The following is a 6,000-nucleotide window of genomic DNA, read 5'->3' as shown; positions in this document are numbered from 1 at the left end:
GGTTAATTATGTTTGCAATTTGATAGTCTGGTAAGATTTCAAATTATTGTCAGGACATTAAGTTGCAGACTTTTTTTCCATTTGAATCTGGTTAGAGATTTGCAGCTTTTCCCCTTTCAATGCAAACCTCACTATCTCACTTTTGTCATCTCGAGATTAGATTACTTCAGAGAGATCTACTTATGCAGCATCCTAAATGCTTCTGGAATCTAAATGATTAAGGGCACCTTAATTTCTTCTATTGTTTTTTTGGGGCGGAGGGGTGTTAGGTTTGGTGTAAATTTTAAAAAAAAGCACACACACACCACACTAACTATAAAGAACAGACCAAACAGATACTAAATGTCACTTATTTGTTAAAACCTGCAGAACTTGCTCACAATGCAGTAATCTAAAACTCGTGCTGACCAAACCTTTCTACTACACCAATAGTCATTCATATTCAATCTCATATTTATATAATTCTACTTCTTCGAACATTTTAAAATAAGCATCTTTGGTTTTAGTGAGTCACACCAAAACCAATACATCAGCTCTCCCTACTGGCTATGCAAGGGAGATTATTAGACCAGCACTCCCCAAACTGTGCATTCCTTTCTGCTGACATCAGATATAATGTTGCTACAAAAACACCCAGAATTAAACAATAGCAATATGAAAAGATTCTTCCTAGGTTAACATTTCATCAACAATTTGAGATATACGTATATTGCCTGTTGTAAGGAAAGAAAAGAGAACTGTGCCAATGAATCATTTTAAAGTTCTGCTCTGAGAAATGCTGTACTGTTATGGCCATTTGTAATATGTTAATTATAGTTACCATGCACATTTCAATCATTTGTGCAGGTGTCTATTCAGCTGTCTGGTTATAACAGGATAGTTTTCTTCTTTAGGGTCAACCAGAGGGGCTTCGTTAAAGTGACTTCAAATCTTTGTACATTTATGCATTGTTTCAGAGTAAGATAACTGTCATGCTAATTCCTTTTCAAAGTGATGTGTGAATATTTAATCATTCCTTTCCGACCGATATTAATGGAAGTCACACGGTTTAATCTCTGTTGCCCGACCTTGAAAATGTAACAATATTGGACACAAATGGGTAAGGTTTGACAATGTTGTCCGCAGGACAATTCTCACTCAGCTATTCTATATCTCTTGTAATAAGGCACATACAGAATCACCTGTAGGGCAAATCATAATGAACTCTATGATGCAAATTGCAATGGTCAAAGCTCTCTAATTTGGCTTAATGGGGAAACCGCAGGACTTCAGTAATCCACAGGAATGCCACTGTATAAGCTATTGCCAAGGTCAGGCCAAACATTTCAGGTAGATTGGAGATTCAGCTGCTGTAAAATTACTGGTAACCTTATATAATCACATAATCAGCTGTTATTCATAGTCAGTTGGATGACTAACTGATTGCGATTATTGTGCAAGGCTATGCACTGTCCACTTTAATCAGCATATTACCAGAGCTCTTTTATGATTAAATGTTATGTTCATTAGAAGATCTTTATGGCACTTGTCATTTAGAAGCTGTGGGAGAAGAGTGACAGAGTCAGTTATCCAAGTTTCCTGCTGATAAAAACACAAGTGCAATTTTTCCTTTTTTTAAACAAAACAAAAAAAATACAAATTTTTACTTTACAGTGCTGCACTTCTCTGATGTGTTGTTGCTAGTAATACTGTTTCAAAGCCACTTTGAAAGTTGGAAGGTCCTTGCATTCCCCTCCATCAGCCAAAAAGCAATGAAGCATTACAATTCTCTGCCCATTCTATTAATAGAGTTGCAACTGAAGCAGAAGAAATACAAGGACTTTCTCTCTTACATATTTTACACCCGAATCCATAAGCAACGTAACACAAATCAAAGTGCACAAAGCATAAGTGACTTTTTCTGATGAAGTACTGCATTTGTCTAAGTAGTGAAACATTCATTAAACACATTCATTAAATATATTTTCAATGTCCTGCTGGTAAATTCAAAGGGTTGCATGGCCTAACACACTATAGAGTGACTACCACAACACAGTACATATCCCATGCAACACACAAAGACAGAAAACTGAACCCCACATGTTGTAACACTAACAAGAAAAAAATATCAGTGCACCCAGAGCTAGTGCAGTGTCTTATCAGTGCTAGACAATGGGCATAGGCTTATTAAGAGTGGGAGGAGTTAAATGTTGAGACATTTAGTATGCAACAATGATACTAGAAAATAGCATGAACTAATAGAAACGGTGAGTTTTGAGTTAAGCATGGTAAACCTGAAACCCACCTGGATCGTGTGTAAAGCTTCTTTTTTGATCAGATAATGTTATGTCCATAATCAGATATTGTCACCATATTCATATATCAAATTAGTCTTACAAGACATTAGATACATTGCCTAGTAACCCGACTCAGGGATCAGGACCTCATTTTGCTAGGTGCTATACAAACACAGGAATAAATGCTACTTGCCCCAAATGGTTTATTATTGTTTAGGTATTGCCTTACTGTTTTCCACCAGATTTACACCCCACCCACCCAATCACTAAGGTCAGCATCAATAGCCACCCACAGAAAGCTACTGAGCAGGACCTTTCACTACTAAGTGGAATGCCCTCACATGGCAAACAAAATAATACTGTGTTTGTCTGTGTAAGCGTTGCAGATGGATTTCACAGGTGTGACTTTGGATGACTCTGGAGTTACCTCTGATACTGTCACATGTCGTGGTGCCCGATTGGCATTCATATACAATAAAGTCACAAGCCCTATCACCAGGTCTGGGTCAGCTTAACCAATCATAACTGTTACTAACCTTAGTGAACTACTATGAACTCTACCTGACACAAGGTGTATCATCATTTCTGCTTCTCTTTTAAAATCAGATCCATTGATGGATAAAACAATATGATTTTTGTGTGCTTCTGAGGGCATTCTCTGCTGCAATTTACTCCTTTGACATCTCCCTGTACTTTGTTTCTGCTTACTCAAGGCTTTTATTTTGTTGTTGTTTGGAATTCAGAGAAGGGCATAATATTCCACAGAAGATTTCAGCTATTTTTCTTTAGCTTGTCTTTCCTTTTAAGACAAAAATATTTTCAAAAGCCTTCAAGACTTCCAAATAACCTTAAAGAGGGGTGTTTGGCCAATCAGAAAGTGATGATGGATAGTAAGTATGAATTTACTCAAGATTTATTATGCTGATGATTTCAATCAGGTTCTTTAAATTTTCTATAGTTTTGACAAATAAGGGGTCAAACTTCTCCCTTGTAGCATAGAAAGTAAATAGGGTGAAAGGACACGCCCAAACCTGCTGACAAACACAACAACATAAGATACTCCCTACCTTCTCATCAGTTCTAAGGACTTCTCCTGTTCCAGCAAAGTCAGCAGGAGTCTTTTCATTCACTTTTACTGCTCAGCTGAATTCCTGCAGTTATGCTTTCAGTCAGCAGGGCAGACCCAATTAAAGAAGAGAGAAGCCCAACTACCTGAGAGTGTTTTTCTCCAGCACAACACCTAATTTATAGATTCTGTTCCCTTTAGGGAAGGAATAGAGGCATTCTGCTGATTCATTGACGCACATAGCTTGTTACCATTATCTCAATCACACAGAAGGTGAAAATGGCTCTCTGGAGAATGAGGACCCAGGGAGTGAGCTGGATAGCCCTCACAGTGGAAACCTGGGGGCATTCACCACCATGGAGAAGGCTTGGACTGGATTTTCTGGCATTTCATTTTTAAATTCCTTTTGTAGATAAAGCCAACTCTCCAAAAGGGGTAAAACAGATTGTTTAGAACAGGGTCAGGAGAAGCCAACTGCTCACACAAGTGTTGAAAGACATTTTCTGGAGACCCAAAAATGTAGCAGACTTTATTTAAGCATACCAACCAGCTCTGGTGCAAAAAATCCCTGTTATGCTCATCAAAGAGACAATGAAAGTCAACAGATAACGTCAGCTGAGGCATGCATACAGATCATTTTAACACAGAAGAGGAATGGTGTATATCAAATGCTGTACATGTTACACTCAGAATCGAGAAAAAAGTTAGATTTGTCACCTCCTTTTCGTAGTTGATTGTCCGACAAATCTCTTAACAGTTTATTTTAAGAGTGTCCTGTGTAACTATATTTAAGGAAATTGTAAGAATTGTACTATGATAATGGAGTTCATGCTTCTGTTTTATATAACTATATCTTTACTATTGTTAATACATTGTCAGAAGTCAGTCAACCTGGATTAGGTACAAGCCATATTTTAGATGTAACAGATGTCTGGCACAATTATAGATCGCTCAATATGTATATATGCTGAAATGAGTCCCATGCCACCACCACTCAGTGAAGCCATGCCACTTCAGGTCAGGGTACAGCACTTTATAAAGGAAGTCAGCATGATTATCCCTGTATTTTTTACGATATTGTATTGGTTTGTCTTGAAAGTAAGAAGTGTCTCCTTCAATGGCTTGTGACCCCATAGCAGCAGCACTGATAGTTGCAAAGTACTCATGTGTAGAATGGAAAAATTGCCACTTTATTGTTGCCTTGGTCAACTTTAAGCGGTTTATTTGTTACAGTGTTTCTGGGTGGCATCCTGAAGAAGAATGGATTTGGCCGTGTCAGAAGACCACCAGCTCTTTTCTGACTTCGCCAAAAAAACCAAAAACAATAAGAATAAGATACTTTAGATAACACCATGGAGAAAACAGCATTTTTTATCGTTTGTGTAGTGCCCTTAAGAATTCAAAATATTTGTCAATTTAATGTGTTTCAAGTAGTGCGTTTCCCAGGATTGGTGTGGGATGCTAATGGGTTCACATTAGATAAAATCTAGTCCAGGTTTACAACCAAACATGTTACCCCAACTGAACTGAAACTCTTTCAAAATTAAAATGTCTAACAAATAAAATGAATCCCTGAAAATCCTAGGTTGAACTGTTCTGTTGACCTATTAAGTTAGCAGGTATTGGGATCTAGAAGAGAGATGCTGACTCTATGAGGCTGATGCAGTTTGCTAATGCCAGGCCAGCTGTAAGGGAAGTGGGAATGGCTTTCTGAACAGGTGTGTCTAGGACCAGTTGGTCTTTGACAAGAAACCCTGTTCACAATCACATGCAAGCTTGAAGTTGACATTTTGTTTTGAAGTTACAGATAAAGCCAAACTCCTTGAAGGGGATCTTTTTGGTGTGTAAAGTTTCTGTTCAGAACAGGATGGTAAAAATGGTCTCACATTAAAAAAAAAAAGACTGAGGAGAGAAGAGATTGTCTTCTGTGCTCCCAGCCTAGTTTTCTTGTGGTTTTGGCCTAAGGTGTTGATTTGGATTTTCTTTTTAGCTGAATGGAATGAACACCACTTCACATGTTAATATATAAGTAGCAAGGGGGAGGGGAACAACTGAAATGATGCCCAGAAAGGGCTCTTAAAAAAAAAAGTTTGAATTCAATGTGAGTCACAGCACTATTTATAATTTAATTATTTTTTCTTTCTGTAATTTATTTTGTAGTAAGATTTTTCAGTTTGCACCTTTGGAAAAATGAAGTACTATACCTCAATCCAAACATCTGTTCTCTGATCCTAAACCAAAAATTACATTCCAGCAGATAAATTCTGATTTTTTCCCCCACCCAGGGAAGTTCTGGAATATAGTACCTGGCAGCAAATTCAGGAAGTTACACAGCATAGCACTAGTTTGCCATGCAGCTAAAGGACCATTTTCTTTCACTGTTTGTATCCTTGGAGGCCACGTGTGCCCTCTGATACATTCGCACAATCCTGTGGACTTGATGATACTTCAGAACTTTGACAATGGAATTGCCTTGGTGTGACTAGAGACAAAATTTAACCCAAAAGATAAATTTTCAAAGCTAATTAGGGGATTTAGAGACCCCCTCTCCCATTGCACTTAATGGCCATTATGTGGCTAAATCCCCATCTTAGAAAATTTTAACCATAATATATATAACTTGGGAGAAAGTAGTATTGTGACTCTCAGTTAAATTAG

The sequence above is a fragment of the Chelonia mydas genome, chromosome 2 (genome assembly GCF_015237465.2).
Source record: "Chelonia mydas isolate rCheMyd1 chromosome 2, rCheMyd1.pri.v2, whole genome shotgun sequence".
Classification (NCBI taxonomy): Eukaryota; Metazoa; Chordata; order Testudines; family Cheloniidae; genus Chelonia; species Chelonia mydas.
The sequence above is the reverse complement of the archived record's forward strand: the minus strand, read 5'-3'. Positions refer to the sequence as shown.